The sequence below is a fragment of the Phoca vitulina genome, unplaced genomic scaffold (genome assembly GCF_004348235.1).
Source record: "Phoca vitulina isolate PV1807 unplaced genomic scaffold, GSC_HSeal_1.0 scaffold38, whole genome shotgun sequence".
Lineage (NCBI taxonomy): Eukaryota > Metazoa > Chordata > Mammalia > Carnivora > Phocidae > Phoca > Phoca vitulina.
The window spans coordinates 16223127-16246127 of NW_022589741.1; the positions used below are offsets into that span (position 1 = coordinate 16223127).

Below are 23001 nucleotides of genomic sequence, written 5' to 3' on the forward strand. Positions count from 1 at the left end.
ATGAGAACTCTTGCATATAGATTAAAAAAAAAAAATCAATTACCTGAACACAGGCTGGGGAGGCCTGGCTTGGCGTCCTCCAGGGCAGAGGACATTCCAAGCAGTGGGGCTGACCACAAGCTCCATCTGCCCAGTGCGTGCTGAGAAGGGCGCCTCGTTGGCAGCCGAGGAATGTGTTCCTCACCCTGCACCCCCGTTAGAGTATGCTCAGGGGTGCATTGTGCCCAGAACTGAGAGCCTCACTCTGAGACACATTGATAAAAGCCACCGTGTATCCAGGAGCAGGCCGGCAAGATGGCAAAGGGGCTGCAGGAAGGTGGGAGAGAAGATAAAGAATGGCTGCTCCAGACATTTGAAGGTTTGCAGTGTGGCTAAAGGAGAGAGACTGACTTCTTGTGTCATTCTCCCTTACTCTTTGCCCCGCCAGTGGACACATAGGACCCCTCCTTTTCTTTCCCACACTTCCGTCATCCCCCCTACCTGGCTTGTGGATCCTTTAGAAATGAGGGAATGGAAAGCAGGGGGAAATGTGGGTTGTGGGCAGCAGGGGAAGCACCTCGCTGGAGAAGTTTAAGTGCTCTTGGGCCCTAGCCATGGAGCAAGCTTCAAAATAGTCACTGTCCTTGATAGGGATGTTGCATTGCTGTTTGTTGGGCACGAAGACAAGGCAGATGAATGTGTACAAATGAGATCTCTGGGATCCCATCAGAGCAGTTTCTATACTGCCTGGGGGGTTCTACCTGGAAGGAAACGCAAATGGCTTCTGGAAGTTCTTTCCAAACCTGGAGCAGAATTAGTCATTCCTTTTTCTCTGGTTTCCAAATACTTTGTGCACCACCTCTATCAGGTGCATACACACACACACACACACACACGCTATGTGTATACGCTATATATATATACACACACACACACACACACACACACATATATGTATGTCTACGTATAACGGATATGCGTTTGCGAGCTACTCCCCGCCCACACCGTGAAACTGCCTTCTCCTAGTTCCAGCTTCCACCTTTGCCCCATGCCATGCACAAAGTAGATGCTCAATAATGAATGAGTGAATCTGTTGTAGAATAAATATACATTCTTCTTCGTACAAGTTGGAAGGTATACTTACTTGTTCCTAAGAACAACCCGAACAAACAAGCCTTTGAATGGGTTTCCCTTATTAAGGGGATGGACCCAGGCTGGAGGGCAGGGATATATATATTTATATGTCCTACAGCAAGGAAAACCAGAGAGCAAGTTTGTGATTTATTGCCAAGGCCAATGTTTAAATAAAAACCTTGTCTTAAGTATTTAGCTTTAATAAACAGAAGCATGTTTTGATGTCCCCGCCACAGACTTTCATATATCACACAGCCGTAATGAGAGCAGAAGTCTTTCTTTAGAGATAGGAAGAAACAAACATTCAACACCACCCACCATCTCTGACACCGTACACATCCGTTGGGATGCGTGTCTGTCTCTGGGATGGGTCTGCTTTCCCAGACAGGTTTGGCACTGGGTCTGTGGGGAGAGGGCATGTTTTTGGAGATGCTATCCCTTCCTGGGAAGAAAGAATGGAGCCCAGGAGTTGGTTATGGGCAGGCACTTGTAAGGGAAGTAGACACTGTCCTGGGGGCACCCCCCAACCCCCCACCCCAGTCCACACCAGGCAGGTGTCTGATTCCCCACCATGAGGTCTACGTTGTAAAAGGCTCACTCTCCCAAGGGCATGCACATCCAGCATTGGGACTTAACATTCCAAGCATATTTTCCCTTTCTTTCTCCATGAGTTAGAATCAATTTTCACATTAGTAATGAAATTGTGTGTATTGCATTAGCCATTATCATTGGCTTCCTTGCCACTGAGGGCTGGCTGGGCAGACTGTCTCAGGTCCCTTATCCTCCTGAAGTACGGAGATAGGCCAGGCACTGGAGTTGGCTGCTTGGCCGAGACCTTTAAACCGGCAGCCTACCTGGTCAATCACCTAGCTCATCCCAGAGAAGGAGAAAGTCAGGAGGGAAAAAAGGGTGGTTTTTCCATTGGTGCGTCAGTGCAATTCGTTGGTAAGTAAAGTGTATAGGACAACAATGCTGAGTCCAGGCCAGGGCTCAGCTCTGACTGTATCTCAGGATGAGTGAGGGGTCCTCCTGTGGGTGTCATTGGGAAGGTCAGGGTCCTCACTGGGCCAGGGGCCAGGTTAGAGGTTTCTTCTCTCCTTATTCTCTGGACTGGGAAATTCTGAGTAAAGGAAGGAACGAAGTCCTGATACCTGCCCCCCAAAGTGTTTGGGGATCCCCAAGGCCAAAGCCACTTCCAGATCAGGTGAAGGGCACTCAACTCAGGCTCTGGCTTTGGGAGGGCTCCCTAAGGTGGGAGATTAGCACCTGGGTCTCTCTGCCTAGGGGAAGGCACCCTCGGGGGACCATCTCCCTGTAGGAGGAGAGTGTAGCCCCCTTGCTGGGGTTGGAGTGGCTTTTGGAGACCTGTGGGATAGTCCTGGGCCTTGTGTCCCTGTGGTCTGGGAGAGGTTCTGAGGAAGAAGTCTGGCAAATCACAGGGTGGACCTGTGTGGATGAGCCATGAGCATCTTAAACTATCCGTGGTAATTATCCCTTACCTTGGTATCCACTTAATAGTGGGTCAGCAAAAGAAGCAGTTTTGCAAACAGTCCCCTCGCTTTTTTACAACACCACCATGGGAAAGAGTACTATTTGCACCTCTTAGCAGATGGACTCCGAGTCCAGTGCTCTGCCTGGGATACACAGCTGTCCCTGTGGCCGCCTGCTATCAGGGAAGCTGGCCAGGGACCTTACTGAAAGAACGTTAGGTCCCACAAATCTTATTTGATCTGGAGCTTAATTAGAGCTGCCATCAGCAAAGTTATTATCAATACCAATGTACTTAAAGTGGTTAAATATTTAAAGCCATGTCAGCTTCTCCCGACTGAACAGGGTCGCCAGCCGCAGCAGCCAGACGTCTCCCCTGGGAGCCAGACGGTGGTGGGTCTCTGCAGGGGCCGTGGGTGCTGGGTGGGTTCAGTGGAGCAACCTGAGGGGCAAGGAGGCAGCCAGGTAAACGGAACCAGGAGCTCTAACCTACTTGGCTTTCAAAGTCCTTCCCAGGTTGCCCCACCAAAGGCAATTTTAAAAATACTTGAGATTCCGTGGGGCTCTGAGTTTGTCATAGGTGGAGAGAATGTGTGTCATCAAATAGCACAGGGTGGGGTGTGGGCTGGTTTGTCAGGGGCTCTTCCAGGCCTCTGGGGAGAGATCACCGAGGTCCTACAGGCCTGCAACCTGCCGAGAAAGATCAGGGCAGCTTTATTGTGCAAAGGTATGGCATGTTGCTTTTAGGGGGAAGAACCCAAACCACAGAGCGCAGGCTCTGAGCAAAGGGATGTGGCCATGTTGCCGGGTTTCTTCCTGAAGACGCTCGTCTGGCGTTTATAACCCGGGGTTTATAAACGTGTAGGGGTCCCTGAGAGGGTTCAGGGTTGGGGTACAAGGCCGATAACATTCATCAGGTCCTCAAGGAGGGCTGTGGCCTCAAAAATACCAAGAACCACTTGTTTGTCTGCTGTGTAAGGCCCTCCCCAACCTGCCCAGCCAATTGCTCCCGTGTATTTTATCCGCCCCACCCCACCTCTCAAAGCCTGGGGTCTAGGCACAGGATTTAGGTATAATTTCTTGAACGTTCTATGCTAGTTCAGGCTCCAAGGTCTTTGTTGGTGCTGCTCTGTCTTTGCCTCCTTCCCCGCCTACCAAACTCCTCCTCATTCTCTATGACCCAGGTCAAGCCTTTTCGGAGCCCTCCCTCTGGGCAGAGCTGATGGCCCCCTCCTTTGAGCCCCAGGAAACCTTAGCCGGATTTCCTGGATCACCTGTCACTCAGTTTATTCCTGGGTCTGTTTCCTCAGAAGACGAGGCACTCTGGAGGGCAGGGGTGGTCCTCTTCACTTCTGAATAAGCTTGTATGAGTAGACCTTCAATGCAGTGCGGTAGATTGACCTAAGTCCCTTCAACCACAAGGGTCACAAGAGGTAGGTGACAAGAAAAATGCCCTTTGTTTTAAACTTGGAAATTGGGGAAGTCGGCCATCCTGACACCCTTAAACTTGGAAATTGGAACAGTTGTAGCCCTGCTCCTTGGGGTCGGAGCAGGCTCAGTTTGAGTCACCAGGGTGACAAGGAAGAGGGACATCTCGTGGGTCATCAGAACTCTGGTCCTAAAGTAGGGGAGTGAGGTCAGGGCTGGACCTGGGGGGTTGGGGATAATCACCTGCCATGTCATCAGGGAAACCATGTTTGGCCCATGTCACCAAGGGAGTGGAAAGAGGAAAGTGGGAAGAACTAGGAGGGAAGAGGACCCAAGGCTTGTTGAGCACAACCCTGGTTCCCAGGATGGGGTCAGACAGGGTGTCTGAGGAGTCTCCTTTGATCGCCACAGCAACCCTATGCTGGAGTTCCTGTATTCTCTCATTTGTGTGTGTGGAAACTGAGGCAGAGAGCTTGCACAGTTCCCAAGGCCACGTGGCTGGTCAGCAGCCGGGTCAGAACTTGGCTGCAGCGGCCCACTTGGGAAGCCAGAGCGCTCCCGTCTCCCGTGGTTGTGTTGGGGAGCCATCTTGGAGCTGGAGGAGGTCTGGGCTGGCCATGGCGGTCACCACGGGGCTCTAATCCCTCAGCCCTAGCTGTGAGGAAACCTAGAACACTTTTGTGTGTTACAGAGGCATCCCAGACATGGAGCCCGGCTCACTCAAAACCAGCTTATCTCCAGTTTTTAGAATGTTCCTATGGCTGCCACTATATTAAGTTAATTTAATTGAAGGTTATTTTCCTAAGATGCTTTTTTTTTTCTAATTATAAAATGATATATGCTCATTGAAGACAGCTTAAAAATACAGGGAGGCAAATGTAAGGGGGTGGGAGTCATCCATCATCCTACTGTGGAGTAGTAAGCACCATTCTAAGGGCTTGAAGATGCTATTATTATTATTAAGCCTTCTGCGTATGTGAGGAAAGCAGATTCTGAGAGGTTAAGTAAGTGGGCGAAGGTCACACAGCCAGGAAATGACAACAGTGTAATAGATGCAGTTGGCTCCAGGGTCCCTGCTCTTAAATTCCTTCCCTCTTATGTGAAGTAGCAACAGCAATGAATTTTGAAAGGGAGGAGTTGAAGCTGTTTACTGGGTTTTAACTACTCGGGACTCCAGAAATCTTGATTATAATTGTCAGGTGGGGACCACCGGTTCCAGGAATCTTTAGATAACAACACCTAGAGGTTCTCTAACTCAGGCTTAATGAAGACAGAGCAAGAGTTATTGGGAACCACCGAGCTGCATTCTGTCATGAGAAGTTCCTTAGGCTGACGCTGTGTGATGAGCTAGGGAATGAACAGGCTCCTTCCCTCCTCAGAGAGGGGCGTGGTTCGGGGCCACTTCACCTATGGGCCCCATTTTGTGGTCAGGTGTCCCAAAGTGGGGCCTGGGTACCCTCGGGTTCTCCCCATTGTGCCCTTTGGCCAGTGACCCAGAGGCCTTGGTCTTTGTGCGTTGGTCCAGGTGTTGGCCCTGAGACACCGCAGTTCTGTGTTTCCCATGGGGTCCCTCGGGGCCGCATTCTCCCCAGGAACCAGTGTGTGGAGGAGACAGGCGGGAGCCCTCACTTGAAAACCACCCTGACAGCTTTAGCTTGGCCATTTCAGTTTAATTGATTCATCCCCAGTTGATGGGAGTTTGCTCATGGATTTCTCAGTCCTGCACCCTGAGAAAGATGAGCTAAAACTAGATCTGGTCCAGAGAAGTGATCAGGGGTGTGTTCCAAGGAGGCCGAGGGGGTGGAGAGAGGGTGAGCCATGTGAGAACAGACCAGACAGTTTGGGATGGTGCCTGCCCACTTCCTGCCAGGCCGGGGGTGGACGGCTTCTATACCTGCCATTCCGATAGCCCGATTCCTTCTCCCCAGAGATCCACTCAGAGGAGGAGGGCTGCAGCCTGGACAGCAGTCCAGCACCTTGAAGGGGCTGGGCACGCCGTGTCCCCCTGGGAACCCTGTCACAGAGTGTGTAGAAGGCGACGGCGGGAGTCTCTGGCATGCACATGGATGGTGCATGCGGAAGGCCTGGGGTTTGAGTGCTTTAGCCTGTCAGTCCCCTTCCTGAGTCAGATACCCTCCCCCACCCCCCACCTACCTTCCAGAGTCCCCTCCCCACCCTGTGGCTCCTAGGACTAAGGATGGAATTTGTGGTGGGCTTCGGGCCTCCATGGACAGGACATAAAATGGAAATGCAAGGAGTCGATTCAGAATCTTGCTAGAGGAACCAGATACAACTTTGACCTCTATCTCAGGTTCTGAAACCGAGCACAGCTTCCAAATGGCAAGAGCTTTGGCATCACCTGACCGTCCAGCTTAAGGCTCTTGCATGCAGAGCCCCGGGAGCCTCCCGGGCACCCTGCCTCCTGGGCTCTTGCAGCTTTGCCTCTGCGTGCTGGCATCTTGGTATGCCTCAGGCCTTTGCGTGGCTGTCCCATCTACCGAGTGTGCTTCTCCTCCCCCCTCTTCCTCAGGAGCCGCGGGCGCATGGTCTCCCCCATGGAGCTTCACCTGGAAGACTTCCCTAGAAACACTCATCTTCTCTTGCCCCCACAGCACCCCGCATGCCTCCAACTGTGGCCTTTAGCATCTGAGCTAGTTTGTTTTCCAGCTAGACTGTGGGCCCCGGGAGGCCAGACATCTCCACATGTCTAGCTCCTAGCACACAGTGACCTCAGCAGGTGGCTCTATGGCTGGAGGGATAGATGGACGAATGTGGGGAAGTGGGGTCACACCAGCCTGAAGTCTCACACAGACCTTCAAGGCAGTAACCAGATAAGTGGGGGGGGGGCGGGTTGGGGGTTGGAGCTGGTGAGACCAAACAGGGAAGACTTCCTCTTGTTTCCAGCCACACGGTGATGGTTTTTGTCCTAACAAAACCACGCCAGTTTTCTACATAGAAAATCTGTCTTAGGGAGAGACCAGAAACATGAGCTCGTCATTATTTTTTAATTAAAAGACAGCAACTGCCAGTATTTGGTAAATTCAGTCTCCTCCCTGTGGGTCCACTAATGTGCCGAATTTATTTTTTATAAGAATCTGTTACTGAACCTGCTCGGTGGAGAGAGCCTTGTTAGAGCTTTAAGAAACTTCTCATTAGCAGGATAAATGTGCCGGGTGCAAGGGGAGTGTGCGGCATGCAGCTGCTGGGCTCCTGCCAGGGTGAGCAGGCTGCCTGACCTTATGTCGGGGGCACTCCTGAGCCTTCCTGTGGGAGCACACACGTGCAGGGGGGAGGACACTAGGGAGATGCACGCATAGGCATCCGGTGTGAGTCGTCACCCATTACCTGGTGCCAGTAGGCAACTCTGCCTGCTGGTAACGCAAGACTGCCAGACTCCCCAGGCCAGCCCCCTCTCCCCCCTGCCCTGCTGGCTCCAGGAGTGCCCTGAAGAGTCAAAATGGCCATCAGGCCGTGTTACAAGCGCTGGCCTTGGGAGGGGTGTAGAAGACCCAGGGCATGAATGTCCAGGTGATGGGCTTCTAATTCTGACTACGCGCTAGGGGTGGGCGAGGATGCACAGAGGACATGATGCAGAGCCTTGATTCTTTTTTTTTTTTTTTTAAAGATTATTTATTTACTTACTTGAGAGCACAAGCAGGGGGAGAGGCAGAGGCAGAGGGAGAAGCAGAGTCCCTGCTGAGCAGGGAGCCCGAAATGGGGCTCCATCCCAGGACCCCAGGATCATGACCCAAGCCGAAGACAGACGCTTAACTGACTGAGCTCCCCAGGCACCCCACAGAACCTTGATTCTTAAATAGAATTGCACGGATGGAGGCACAGGGCACAGAGGCCAAGGAGAGATTCTAAGCAGAGGGAGCATATGAGCAAAAGCATGGTGGTGTGGAAATAGGAAGGGGAGGTCAGAGAAGGGCCCAGTGTCTTGCTGGGCTGGACATCAGCCTTGCGGGAGGCAGGAAGGAGAAGTGGCTGGAGGCGGCTTGGTTCCTGATTGCCTTGCTGGGGGGTTTAGACATTCTCTTCTAGGCACTGGGGTCTGAGAGAAATGACACCATCCTGTTGGTGTTTTGGGAAGAGCGCTGTGCAGGCAGCATGGAGGATCAACAGGTAGAGAGAGGAGGGTCTCCAGAGCAAACACCCGAGAGCAGCGGCAAGTCCTTGGGCCACCTACCCCAGCCCCAAGACCCCTTATGTGGTCCGCAAACTTCTTCTTTGGGGCCAGACGTTTGGTGTGGAATCACAACTCCAAAGTAGCATTCTAGGCCAGAGAAGCATTGCACGGTAGACTTGGAATAGGCCCCAAGGCCACTCTCCCAGCCCCTTCATTGTACAGACAGGACACCGGAGCCCCGAGAGGCTGCGATTCCTCAAAAGTTGCTCAGCAGAGGTGGCAGAATTTGCAGGGGAGGAAGGGCGCCCTTGCCCAGGAGAGAGCCTCTGCTCAGGGGCGCGTGAGCCTGCGCCCACACAATGCCGGTCAGACAGGTGGGTGGGCACACAGCCCGAGGCGGGCCCAGGCACCGTGCGTGGTCTGGTACGTGGTCTGGTTCGTGGTCTGGTACGTGGCCAGGTCGCGTCCCCCTTCCCGCTTCACCATTGCCGACAGCCGCGGGAGCCGCGGGTTCCGAAGGATGCTCTGTTTCTTGGCTAGTTCTCACAGAAGACGCATGCCCCCAGGGGGTCCCGTTCGATGGCAGTTGTGAACAGACACCAAGTGTAGCGAAGAGAGAATGATACCTTCACGGGAGCTGCAGTGCATGCGTTGAAAGGCCTCTTTCCTTCAAAAGGACGCAGAGAGGGAGAGAGGAAGGGGCGGTGCAGCGAGCACCCCGGCCCTGAGCCTGGAAAGGGGGGGACATGCCCTGAAAGGCAGCTCAGCTCACCGCAGGAGCCCGGGACAAGGAAGCCCCGAGGTTTGGGGGGCGGCGGCGGCGTGGGGGCAGCCGGTGGGGCTGGGGGGGAGAGCAGGAGCGCGAGGGACGGGCCTCTGTGAAGGGAGGGCAGGCGAGGGGGGGACCTCTGAGCGGACAGAGCCCGTCGTGCCTGCTGCCACTCCTGGCCCGTTGTGCCATGTGGAAAAGGCGCCCCTGGATGGGGAGGTGTGAAGATCCGAGCTCGCCCACAGCTTCGGCCATTTCGTATCAATAAATTAGCTTCTCTCACCTAAGCCCGTTTGAGTTGGGTTTTCTGCCACGTGCATGGATTTGGTTCTCAGTGCAACTAAAGCCGCTAAAGGATTTTGAGCTGAGGGGGGCCGGGATCTGATTTCTACTTTAAAAACGTCACTCTGGCAGCCGTGGGGACAAGGGGCTGTGGAGGGGCAAGAGTGGGAGGCGGACCACTCAGGAGGTGGGAGAGGCAGCTGAAACACGAGGGTTGGTCCTGGCAGAGCGGGCAGACGCCAGGAGTCACCGCACGAGCCGGGACAGAATCAGCGGGACTGCTGCTGGTGGCTTGGAAGGCTGGGGGGCGGGGCACTGGGGTGGGCGGGGCTGCTGAGTGACACTGGAGAGGAGCCGAGTGTGAGGAAGGCGTGGCTTGGGCGCGAGGGGCTGGGGTTCTCTTTTGAGCGGGTTACATTTGAGATGCTGGTGATACAACTAAGTGCAGAGCTATCATGTCAGTGGTTGGATTCGGGTCTGTTGCCCAGGCTAGAGGTCCAGGTTGGGGAGTCGCCAGTGATGAAGAGGAAAGACAGTAATGTGGGGAGAAAAAACTACCGAGGAGAAGAAGAGGGGTGAGGACAGAGCCCTGACAGAAGCGCAGAGACCGGCATGGAGATGGCGAAGTCATGGCCAGAGAGCGAGGAAGCCAGGGCAGTGTGGTGCCCCGCATGGCGGGGAGGAAAGGGCCCCAAGAAGGGGGAGAGGAGGGAGCGGTCAGCCGCATCCATGGTGCTGAGGGGTCACATAGGTGATGAGTGCAGAAGCGTCTGCAGGGTTTGGCAACATGGGGGCCCAAGGGGGCCTTGATCAGAACCCCAACCGGAGCGACACAAGAGTGAACAGGAGGAGGGGGCTGGGGGAATGAGCGCGAGAAGGTCTTTGAGGGGTGCTGTGAGCAGGTGCAGGGACAGGAGCAGTGGCTGAGGAGGGGGACGGAGATTCCAGGGAGCGCATTTTATTTCTAAAGACCAGAGATGGCAGAGCACGTGCGTACAGTGATGGGAATATGGGGTACAGGACCAAACTGATAATAGGGGAAAGAGGGTCACTTCCAGAATGAAGGACTTGAGAGAGGGACGGGTTGGAAAACAAATGGTTTGGTGTCTGATGGGAGAATAGTCGGGTGGATGACAGAGAATGTGACGACAGACAGAGGCAAGTCTGTAGGTTTGGTGGGGGGAAGTTTAGGGGGTTTCTGTGTACTTGTTTTCCCCATGGACTTCGGGGCAAGGCCATGAGCTACAAGGGACGGGCAAAGGTGTAAAATGCCAGTCTGAGGGAGTTGGGGTCACTTTACCAGGGATCTGTTGGGGGTGGTCACAGGGCAATGATGGGTGCCTGTCGAAAGCTTGTGGTTATAAACTAAAGAGCAGTGGTCAGCCGGCTGTGTGGGGCTGTCTGGACACATTCGGGTGCTGGGGTACAGGCATGGAGAAGATGCTTAGTTGGGTGCAGGTGGACGTGGGATTTTGCCAGGTGAGAAAAAGTAAGGAGGAAGGTGCAAAGGATTAGAGGTTAACATGCAAGGGACAGATTCTAATGAGCTATAATTGTGCATATCCCCAAACTGTCTAGATAGAAGACTCGGAAAATGCAGGTTTGGGGTCATCAGCTAATAGGCAGTGGTGAGGGTTTCGACAGGTGGCCATGGGCGTGTGTGGGGTGAGGAGGAGGAGGGCCAGGGACCAAACCCGGAAAGTCAGCATTTAAGGAGTGAACGGGAGAGCCTTCCGGGAAGACCAACGGAGGAAACCCAGGCGAGGTGGTGCCGTGGAAAGCACGAGGGAAGAGGAGAAGCTGGGGCCGAGCATGGGGCTTGCTTCCAGGCAGTCCCAGAGGCTGGAACTGTTCATTTGGAGGCCACCCCAGACTAGACGAGAAGGTTTTCAGAGGAGAGGCGGAGGGGCTGGCCAGAGCCAAGAAGGGAAGGGAGGAGGCGGGAAACAGTGAGTGGGGTCAGAGGATCAAGTGTTAGATGCGGAGGGAACTGGACCCCGGTCTGGAGAAATGAGAAATCGGTTAATTTTCCAAGAAGCCGTAGGAAAAAGAAGTTATGATCTGAACTCGGGGGTTATATTTGGAATCAGAAAACAGCACTTGGCTTTCAGGGCCAGGAGCTGTGAGTGAGAGAGCCCTCTGGGCCTGGAGAGGCGGGGAGAAGTTAAAAGGGGTCAAGAGAACAGGCCGGGAGTGAGGACTGGCACTGCTGAATCCGAACCAGCCGCCAGCCGAGTAGCTGCACCCGCGCCCCGAGGTGGCTCACCCCTCCCCCAGTACTGAAGTAGATTGTGCATTCCCAACACCTGCTGAGTGGGGGTGGGGCCAAGGGAGGGAGGACGCTGGAGGGCCCAGGCCCCAGGGTCAAGATCAGGCTGTAACCCCAAGAATCCACTTTGGAGGGAGGTGCTGATGAGCCGGGCTGGATGCAGGGATGCTAACATGAAGTCAAATGTTGTAGGCTTCACCCCCAGCCCCCAGTACCTGCCCCAGGCTGTTGATACCCACAAGGCTCCAGGAGTGAAAGAAAGGAGGATGAATATCTGACGTTAAAAATTTAGGGTCAGGGCGCCTGGGTGGCTCAGTTGGTTAAGCGACTGCCTTCGGCTCAGGTCATGATCCTGGAGTCCCTGGATCGAGTCCCACATCGGGCTCCCTGCTTGGCAGGGAGTCTTCTTCGTCCTCTGACCCTATCCCCTCTCATGTGTTCTCTCTCAAATAAATAAATAAAATCTTAAAAACAAAAAAAAAATCTAGGGTCAGGCCCAGATGGGGCCTGCAAAAATATCTGTGGGTTGCCTGAGTGTTTTGAGTCCAGGATTTCACTGGCAGGGACAGTTTGTGCTCTAAAACAGCCCTGGAGAGTCGGGGCGGGGAGGGGGGCAATTCATTATTCTCTGCCGTGAAAGCCTTTGCACATCTCACGGCCTGTTCTGCCCTCTCTTTTTGTATCAGGGTGGGTGGTCAGGTTTCCTCGTGGGAACACAGTATCAGCCTTGCGACCCCTGCAAGGCCTTCTGCCTCCCCTGGGTTTTCTTTTTCTCCAGGTTTCTCTTCCCACTCCCCCAGCGGGTGTGTGGCATAGAGTCAGGGGGGTGCTCTGGGTCCCTCTTCCTTTGCAGTCTCCTGGGAGGGGCTTGGTTGGAGAGCCCCTGTGCATCTTTTCATCTCCTGGCAAATGAGGGATGTGCTCAGCTTGAGGGTGCAGACGGCACGCAGTGGTGGGGAGGGGAGACTGCAGCCACATTGCTGGAAGGGTGGGCCCCCGAAGCCCACTGGGTGGGGCGGTTGCTCCCGCTGTCCGGGAGACCACAGATTGCTGCCCGCACATCCTCGTGGGCCACGCACGCTTGGGTCAAAGTGCAGGTGTCGCTGTGCTATCTACCCATCTTTACCATGGCTTCATGCTTAGCTCCTGCAAATGGATGCATGAAGCCCCAGAAAGCACGGTGGTCCTGTGTTTTTCGCAGGCTAGGCTTCCGAATGCAGAGCCTGGCTAGTGGCTTCCTGTTTATTCATTAGATCTGGGAGCTCTCATTCCTGAGTGGCGATCCAGAAGCCACCGTGAGGCAGTGGGGCCAGATGAGAAGTGGAGAAGCTTCTCTGGAGCTGACACAGCACTCCCAGGTCCGGCTTTTGTTTCTCCAAGTCTGATTTGCACTGAGGTTGCTAAGAAAGCTTTCTGCCGGGTCTGCTATGCACTCGACTCACCTAGCCAGCACTCCCAGACTTTCTCATCTTCCCTCGGTGGGATTCACGGTGGGGCTGAGGCTGCTGCCAGATGCGCACAGCGGGCATCCTTCTCTCTCCCGGCCCACCTGCCTTCCCTGACCTACCCACTCCTAGGCAGTTGGTTTGGCAGCTAGCATTGAGAAGCAGCCAGGGTCCTGATGGAGAGGTGGGAGGAGGGGCAGAGAGCTGTGCCCTCCACCTGCCGTCTTTCGCCTCCCAGGAGAGCTCGGAGTAGCACCAAGTATGCAAGTTCCTTTTATGTCTGTCCCCAACCACTCTGTCATCACGAGAGGCCTTGGGGCCCATTCCCACCGTCACCGTTATGGATGCCCCTGCCCACTGAGAATCATGGCCAGGCTGAGGCCATTCGTCTCAGGGGCAACAGAAATTGCTTTGCCTTGGATTTGACGATTTGGGAAATGACAGCGTTTAAACGGGCACTTCCTACCCATGTACGGGTCATGTTTCTAGTGGTTTATTTACAAATTGGCTGTTGGCTACTTGAAACCAGTTCTTATAGAATTATGTTTTCAGGTGGGTGGTTAGGTTTCCAAGGCAGCACACACAGGGCTCTTTCACTTGGATCAAAGCCAGGGATCCGGTAGTTGGAAGGGGCAGGTAATAGGTCAAGGTTTACACTGAAGAGAGGATAGGCAGGGGTGGGGGTAAGCCTGGGTGAGGACAAGGTCCCTGCCCCTGGGTCCATGGAAAGCCGGCAGGCTGGGGCATTCATTCATTCGTGATTCCTTTCTTCACCTCATACCCATATTCAGTTCCCCTTTGCTCCATCCTCAGAATATACCCCAAATCTAACCCCTTCTGCTAGCTACCACCACCCTAGTCCCAACTGCTGTCCTCTCTCCACCTCCTGCTTCGTGCCCCCCCCCCCCCCCCCCCCCGCCCCCAGCCAGAGTGAAGCTTTTAAAATGCAAGTCAGCTCAAGTCATTTTGCAAGGATCACACAGAGCTGGTCCAGGAGGCAGGAGGCGGCACCTACCCGTCCACCCTCCACCCTCCACCCCATCAATCCCACTTACCTGCGGCCCACTCCACCGAGAGGTGGGGATCGAGGTTTCTCAGCGCCTGCTTTCTTTTGGATCTGCCTGGTTTCCTTGTGTCCCTATGTGTTCCTGCTTACTTCCTCAACGTCCTGGGTAACGACTGTCTTTGGAGCGGGCTTACCACCTACCCTTTGCTTTAGGACAAAAAAATGGCACCTCCCGCCTCTCACCTGCTGTGTATACACCCAAGAGGACAGGAAGAGACCTTTTTTTTTTTTTTTTACTGTGTTCCACAGGTTCATGACTGCAGTAACTCATCTCTTCTGCGCTCCTTCCTTAATTGTGAGTGGCAGTCACGTTCCCGCCCTCGTGTCAGTTTAGCTCAACTCCGTGCACCAGGCCTTGGATTCCTCCTCATTAGTCACTCTGTCTCCCCTGCGTCTCACTACCCTTCCCTCCTGGGCCTCCAGCCTCCCCTTCCTGGGGCGAGCTGACACCCCACCTTGAGCTGACCCGTCTGGGATTCCTCCTGCCCCTGGAAGGCGCCCACCTCTAACTCCCACTGCCACGTTGGCCTGATAGGCTTAAGTCCCCCTGATTCTCAGGCAGGCGGCCGCTTCTTGGAGCTGCCCCAGAGCAGCATCCGAGGCTGACTGTTGTCTCCTGTGGCTTCATCAGTGAGTTTCTGGGCCCCACGACACGGCTGCGTAGAATCTGGGACTGCAGGAGCCCCTAGGGGTCATTTTGCTCCTCCCTCGCCCTCTGCCCTTCCCACCAAGGAAGAACCTTCTTCCCTGGCCTGGGACTGTCGTGTTCAGCATCCTCCTCCTGCATGTGCCTGCAGGCTTCTTGCTGCGGGCTCCTGTCCTTGCGTCAGCGGAAAGACGGCAGTAGGTCCTGCTGCTGGAGCCGCCCACCTCTGGTGCTGCACCCCCCCCCATCCCAGCCTCCTCTCCCGGCCACTTGTTTACAGCTTCCCAGCCTCTCTGCCATCTGGGTGATGGGAGCACCCAGCCAAGACAATCTGAATTAATTTTGCAAGTAAAATTTCATCAGACGACCTATCAAGCGCTTCACTAAATCAAGACATATTACATCTCATGTGTGCCCTGAGCCCATTTATCATGAAAGTCAGCCCCTGAAATGCCAGACAAGCTTAGGCCAGAAAGGAGGAACATTCTTATATGAAGTGAGGGGGTCTTCCTTGTCTCTAGATGTGTGACCCGAGGGGCTTCGCTCTGCTCTTTTGCCGGGAAGGCATTGTTGATGGTACTTGAGATTCAGGGTCAGGTGGCCCTGAAACAGAACCCCTGCTTTGAGGCTTCCTCGCTGTGCAACTCTGAGCAAGTTGCTTAACCTCTCTGAGCCTCTGTTTTCTTGGGTGTGAAATGGACATCATATCTACCTTAGAGGGCTGTTATGAGGTTAAATGAGATGAGACTCCACAAATTCTCTGTATGATAGCAAGGGCTCTATGAAAGTCCATTCCTTGCGCCCATACGAGGTAAGTTACAAACCCCATGGACATTTTTGGTTCCAACATGCTGACGTGGAGGTATCTGCATGCGGCATGAATGATAGGACATTAACAAGCGAGTAGGTGCTCTGCACGTGGGGGGTACCTGCATGTAGTTGAGAGAGGGGAGGGCACAGTTTCTGTTCACACAGAAAGAAAGTAGGCAGAAGTTGTCACCTTCCAGACACGGCATGGGTTCCGTAGGTGGGTCCCTCTCTTGTGTCTTACTTTGTTTCTTGCCCTGGCTCATCACCTGTGAGTTGTTGGTCTTACAGAGACTTCTGGGATCCTTGATAGGGCCTCACTACGGTGATGTTGATGGACCCTCCCCTTTCTGCTTGGTTGTTTGGCTTTGTTCCTGTCATCTTTGCAGGCAGCGGTTGACTAGAGTCATTTAGGAGCAGGCAAAGGGAGAGAGAGACACGTGCTCTCGTATCTGCTGACGACTTAGGTTAGGACTCCTTCCAGAGAAGTCTGGAGGTGGTGACCCCCGTGGGATATAGCAAAGACCCCCTTCGTGACAATTCTACTCTAAGCTTGGCCTCCTGGGAGCTGGGAAAGTGAGGTGCTGGGCTCCCCAGGACTGGTTTTGGAGGGAGCCCAGGCTCCCCAGTTCCCTCTGCCTTCTCGGCTGTGCAAGCATGGGGCACGAGGGCACGAGCACCCCTGTGAAGGTCCGTCATCTTTCGTTGGGTGCTTACCAGTGTTGCGCCCTGAGCCGAGAGGGCCAGACAGAATCTTTCTGTCCACCAGGAGCTCCCAGTCCTGACTGGCTGTGGTGCCGAAGGACAGAATGAGTTACAGGATGTAACTTACTTCTTTAAGCACCAAAATTTTAAAAAGATATATATTTTGGCCACTTTAAATATTTCCATCCAAATGGACCCAAGAAAAGGATCACTAATATGCATCTCTCTTAAACAGTATACACAGAGCACAATTTGATCATCATTCTCATTACTCAGGGTCATTAATAGAAACATCAGCTACTATGCGGATATTCTATGTCCCACACCAAGTGGCCCCGAACTGCTCATTTCTTGGGTTCTTTATCCATTTTATGATTTTCACTTCTCTCCTGCTTTATCAGTTGCTTCTTGTTGCTTTTGCCAGGCTGTCTGCCTCCCTTCTGTTTTACATTTAGTGTGAATAAACTCTATCAGCATTAGGCATAGAATGGAGTCTGGGAGGGTCTCTCTTGTTTATTTATATATTTATTTATTTTTAAAGAGAGCGAGAGAGCTTGTTGGGGGGGGGTGTTTGAGGGAGGAGGGGCAGAGGGAGAGAGAGAATCTTAAGCAGGCTCCACGCCCAACGAGGAGCACGACGCAGGGCTCGATTTCATGACCCTGAGATCATGACTTGATCCGAAATCAAGAGTCGGATGCTTGACTGACTGAGCCAGCCAGGCGCCCCTGTTGTTTCTTCTTTTATCTCAGTGGAGTTGTGTCCCCTGGGTAGGTGGTGGTATCATGCTGCCTTGTGTTGATGCTGTGTTGTTTGTGTATATACCCAGTTTTTAATTTCATTTTATTTATTGAGATGTAATTGACATATAACATACTAGTTTCAGGTGTATGAGATAATGATTCGATATTTGTACAGATTGTGCAAGAATCACATAGGACCAATTTCCAGATAGATTTTCAGATCGTGGTAGACAAGGGACCTCGAGTCACATTTGTTATGCTCTTCCCACAGCAGTGCTCCATGTAGGGCAGGGACCTCACACATATGTGCACTCTGAATTTTTTTTTAAGATTTTATTTATTTGAGAGAGAGAGAGCATGCATGAGCATGGGGAGAGGGAGGGGTAGAGGGAGAAGCAGACCCCCCCAACTGAGCAGGGAGCCCACCGTGGGGCTCCATCCCAGGACCCTGGGATCATGACCTGAGCCGAAGGCTGACACTTAATCGACTGAGCCACCCAGGCGCCCCCACACTGAATTTATCAATGAATCTACTTAATGAAATAGGGAATGAAATTGAATGTATCATAGTTGTATCACTAGAAAGCAAGAGAGTATTTCCATCAGCTATACAAAAGAGACAGTATGATAGTGGGTTAAGACTTAGTAAAATTGGGGCTCTCATTTCAGCCCTTCCATTTACTAGTTGGGTGATTTTATTTATTTTTTATTTTTTTATTTTTATTTTTTTAAAGATTTTATTGATTTATTTGCGAGAGAGAGAATGAGAGAGAGAGAGAGCACATGAGAGGGGGGAGGGTCAGAGGGAGAAGCAGACTCCCTGCCGAGCAGGGAGCCCGATGTGGGACTCGATCCCGGGACTCCAGGATCATGACCTGAGCCGAAGGCAGTCGCTTAACCAACTGAGCCACCCAGGCGCCCCTAGTTGGGTGATTTTAGATTATTCTGTGCCTCAGTTTCCTTGCCTCAGAAATGGGATGATTATAGTGGTTGCCTCATAGAGTTGTGAATTAAATGACAAGATAGCTGTTAAAATTGCTTAGCACATATCGGGCACATAATGAGCATGGGGATGTTAATAACAATGATAAAAAAAAAAAAGCCTAAACGTTTGATTTGGTGGAAGAGTGGTGAAGATGGTATGAGCTTTTTTGGGGGGGTTCCTAGGGACCATTCCTCTCTGCCCAGGATTTCCTCCTCCTCCTCCTTCCCCTCTTCCACGCCTCTGGTAAGATCTTTATTTGGTCTCAGGGCTAGATGATTATTAATGCAGAAATGTTAGGGCTGGAGATTTCCACAGCCTTTGAATAATAGGCATTTGGAAAATTAAATATTTCTGTCAAGTATGCCATAAATCTTGGCTGTTGAGGAAGGTGAGAAATTAAAATTGCAAAACAGCCGGGGAGGGAGTGCGTGGTCTAGCCCCTGTGTGTGGTCTCAGGGTGAGGGTGGGCAGGGCGGCAGCCGCTTGGGAGCAGGAACCTGAGCAGGCCTGGGGGAGGGGAGTAGAGGCAGTCCAGAGAAGGTTGCTTGCTGCAGGTCCTCAGTCTGCCAGACTTTGAAGTTCAGATGGTTTTGATGGACGCTTCCTGCTTTGTGTTCTAGATCTGCATCTGGCCGGCTCCTGCTGGGCTTCAAGCCTTCTTCTCTTCTTTCCCTCCCACTTTGGCTTTCCTGCCCACCCACCAGCCCACCAGCGAGGCCCCCTGCCCTCGTCCTGCCTCAGAGGAATCGTGTGGCACCGCGGACAAGAGCCTTTCCGTTAGTTCCTTCTGCTGCTGGAAAGCCACCCTGAAAGAGGGCAGCCCATTCTGGGCATCCCCTGCTCCAGCAAAGGCAAAAGCTGTGAGAGGGTCTTGTGTAGATAGAGGGTCTCCCTGACCACACAGAGGGGCAGCACACGTATTTTTCCCCAAGGGTCAGGAGACAGCAAAGACAAGGAGATGTGGGTGAGGCCTCTTAACATGGGCCACTCTGACTTCCAGAAGAACACGACCATCCCCGCAGCTCCGTCTCCCCTCCCTCAGCCCCAGGAGGACCCAGAGACCCCCAGCCTCACCTGGGTTGCTTTCCTGCCTTCTTACCTGGTCACGTATCAGGACTTGACTCTTGTCTACTACACTGCATACATATGGTGTTAGGAGTGTGAATTAGTCACCAGTTTTGGGGGGACCCACATGAAAAGGGCAACCAGCAAAGCGAAGCCTATCTAGGGGAGAAGGGCCAGGGGTGGTGAAGAGACTCAGAGCCACGTCATGTTCTTCTTTTCACACATTCGCTTACTCAGTTGGCATGGATGAGCTGTTGGAACATTCCTGATATGCTGGATACCTAGGAAATATAAGTAACAGTGAGAACAGACTGTCTTACCTTGTGTTGGACATCGTGCTAAATCCTTTAAATGCATTAATTCATTTAGCCCCAAGAGTTCTTAAGATAATACTGTTATCCGTTTTAATAAGGAAGCTGTGATTCAGAGAAATGAAGTGACCTTCCCAGATGGAAGAGCTAAGAATCAAACCCACATCTGACTTTCATTTTTTTAATATATATTTTTTAAGATTTTGTTTATTTGAGAGACAGAGAGAGGGAGAGAGCACGAGCTTGAGGGTGAGGGGCAGAGGGAGAAGCAGACTCTCCGCTGAGCAGGGAGCCCGATGTGGGGCTCGATCCCTGGACTCCAGGATCACGACCTGAGCCCAAGACAGACGCTTCACCAACTGAGCCACCCAGGTGCCCCCACATCTGACTTTTAATCACTCTGGATCACTTGCCAATAAGGCCTTGTTGAAAATTCAGCACGGAGTCCAGGCTTGCTCCTAAGAAGCTCAGTCTAGAAGGAGAGCAGGTGAGTATGTTTGAGGGGCAAACTCAGTCTAGGATGGTTGGCCAGGGACTAGGGAGGTCTTCCTGGAGGAGGTGATGCCTAAGCTGAGTCCAGAGGATGCACAGGAGCCAGCCCAGAGAAGAAACAGAGGTAGGTTGTTGTGAGGCTGAGGGAAGAGCTTCAACAAACACCCAGCCCCGAGTGAGAATTTGTGTCGAGGTAACAGGAAGCAGGCTGGAACTAAGGTACGAGGGAGAGAGAAGAAGCCAGAGAAGTGGCTGAGATCAGACATAAATGGCCTTGTATGTCAGGCTAAAGGCACCAGGAAGCCACTGGAAGGATTTACCCAGAAGGGGACAGGTTGAGACCCTCTGGTGGTGGTAGGGCAGCTGGGTAATAGGAAGCAGAAAAATGAGGCTGTGGCAGATATTTATGAGAAATGTAGGCTTACACTGAGGTCTGCAAGTGGACAAACTTGAGAGACTCTCTAGAAGGCAGAATCGACGGGACGTAGTGCTGATAAGATATGGGGGGAGGGTGCCATGGGTAGAGAAGGGAGGAGCCAGGTCTGAGGGACCAGGGTGGGCCCCCTGTCCCCACATATGTATGACCCACCTGCTTGGTGGCCATGGGGATCCTCACCATTGACACGAACCCCGTTCTGGCCTTGTATGGATGAATGGGATGCATTCTGAGCACTGGGCTGTGGGATGCATGTGATTATTGAGATGTCAGTCATGCAGGCAGGGGCCCAGCTGGCCCAGTCCCACCTCTTAGTCCCCTCCAGGCAAACCCCTTCTCTGTCCTTTACAAAGGAAGAAGGCTCTTTCTGTATTGGACATATGGACGGTGTGATTATTGGCCTCTTTTCCTGTATGGCCTAGGGGTTGCTTGGCCAGCCAGCACTGCGCTTGGACCCAGCTTCTTCTAGGTTCCTAGCATATGGCCGGGGGGAAGGCAGCTGTCAGAAAGCCCCCAGTCTAGGAGCTCTAAGTCCCAAGTTCCCCTACACCCCAGGTTCTCTGGAGAACACTTTCTGGGGCCTGGATGAACTGGTGCCCAAGGAGAAGCCTGTAAAAAGGAGAGAAGACAACCCCTCTATTTCTGGGTTCCTGCGCAGAAAGCAGGGTGGGTGGCCACCTTCACTTTCTGGAGTAAAATGTGAACTTTTAAAAACTGAGGACCGAAAACTAAGTTCAGCCTTAGCTCAAGCTAGGCTGGGGGCCAGGAGGCCCTCTCGAGGTTAAGGCTGGGATGGGTGGGCTTTGTCCCCCATCCAGCTGGCTTCTCTCAGCTTAGCTGACCTAAGCACTTGGGGAACTCTATCCTTTGGTCCTCCATCCAAGGAAATTAGATGTGGCGCTCCCGGTTACTCGGCTCTGAATTCCCCCCCACCCTTCCTGGAGCTTCCGAGAAGCCCACCTCCTGTTCAGAGAATTTATGAATCCCACCTGCCTGTTCTCCTGGTTCTGGCACCTGCCACACCTGGGATGGGTTATGCCTCCGGGGCCTGCCTTCAGCACCAGTCACCAGTCTGGTTTGACTCCTGACGGCCGCCCGAGGCCCTGGTACATTATCTGTCCACCACAGAGGAAGGGTGGCAGGCATGTCTCATGAATTCAATATAAGCTCTCAGGGAGCCTTTGGAAGGCTGGGGATTGGGGGTTGGCGGCTGGGCGGGGGGACTGGAGGGGGGTCGTCATCGTCGTGAGAGAACGTGTGCAGTGAGAAAGCTGGGGTGGGGACCGGCGCTGTCCAGGAGCACTGGATTCGTGGCCCGATGAGGAGCCCTGGGGCCTGGCGAGCCTGGAGCCCCCGCCCGGCTGCCTCTCACCACGTGTGCGCTAGGCCTTCGTTACTCTGGCAACTCGCCCCGCTCAGAGGGCACCAGGCAGCTGCATCCAGCCCCTTGTTACGGGGGAAAATGCTCTCATTGAAGCGCCCGAGCGGAGCTTCTCTGCCTTTTATTGCGACCGGCGCCAGCGGCTTCCATTTGTAAACTTATTAGTGTGCGCGCGCGGCCAGAGGGCCCGGGAATCCGGGCGGCGGCGCGGGGCGACGGAAGGGGGCGACGGCCGCCGCATGCTAATCAGGGGGCCGGGCCGAGCCGAGGGGTGCGCAGGGGCCGCCCGCTGCGAGCGCCCCCGCCCTGGCGTTGCCCTTGGCCCTGCCAGCCCCGATTCCCTGGGAGTCGGAGCGGCGCAAGGTTGGAAGGGTCTTAGGACCCAGAGAGGAGACAGGTGTCTCCCGGGGGCAGGACCCCCCTCCACCCCCACCTGGACACCGGGAGGGGCGGCCCCCCGGGGGGGGGTGCCCTGGTCCCCAGGCCCGGGGTTCCCTGCAGGCACAGCCCGTGGGCGCTTGCCCGGCCCGCGAGGGGAGGCCGCCGGCGCCCGGAATGATAACGCGCCCGCGCGCCCTTATTCTGAAGGGGCCGCCGCCCGGCTGCCGTGGCAGGTCGTTAGCTCGACAGGTGGGGCCGGGCGCCCTGTTCGTGCCGGCTCCCTGACGGCTCCCGAGTGGGCTGACGAACAGAGTGGGCCTTCCGGAAGCCGGCTGCTCGGGACCCATCTCCGGACTTCGCACAAGGGCAGCTCTTTGTTTACAGCGCTCCTTTCTCTCCCCCCCGTTTCCTTCTCTCCCGCCTCCTCCCTCTTTCCGGTGATCGGCTCCACGCGGCGGGGGGGGGGGGAGCCTGTCTGAGCGACCCCCTCCCAGTCCTGCCCGTTCTGCTGGGGACCCTTCGCCGGGGAGGTGATGCTGGGGCAGGCGTGGGAGGACGGACTGCGGAGCCCGCGTCATCCGGCCGGTGGGGAGCGCTGTGCGGGCGGAGAGGCCCCCCCGCCACCGCCACCGAGCCAAGCCCGGAGCGCGGCTTCGCCTGCCTGGTCGCCTCCAGCTGCTGACCTCATTAGGGCTGGTATCCTGGAGGAGCGGGCCGGTAAAAGGACCAGAAGAACCGGAACCAAGTGGCTGCGAAGATATCGACAGCCTCCCTGGAAACTCGCTTTCCAATGAGCGCTGCATCCCCTCCTCCTTTAATTAGCAGGAGGGAGCTGGACAAGTTGTTACAACTGCAGGGAAAAGGATAAAAGATGGCTTTGTATTAGTGTGGCAAATTTTATTAAACTGAGAGAAAGGGTAACTGAAACATGACAGCCGTGTGTGTAGTGCCTCCTGAATTTGTAATAACCCAAATCTTGTTCTGAATCATCCCTGCGTTGGCAAACGGAATATAAAGCATTTAACAGATCCAGTATTGTAGGAGGTACAACAGAGAACAGCC

The 23001-nt window shown here is 53.9% G+C and overlaps 1 protein-coding gene across 6 annotated transcripts in view; it reads left to right on the plus strand.

Annotated features, from left to right (window-relative positions):
• The window catches only part of GRIK4 (glutamate ionotropic receptor kainate type subunit 4), a 428651-nt gene that overhangs the window by 21447 nt on the left and 384203 nt on the right, over positions 1-23001 (plus strand). Inside the window, exon 1 of one of the 6 annotated variants that reach the window (XM_032428066.1) lies at positions 19617-19736. The exons of the other annotated variants lie outside the window; for them this stretch is intronic. The gene's annotated coding sequence lies outside the window, so the exon portion shown is untranslated. Of the gene's footprint in view, positions 1-19616; positions 19737-23001 lie in introns of those variants that run through there. 6 annotated transcript variants of the gene reach the window in all.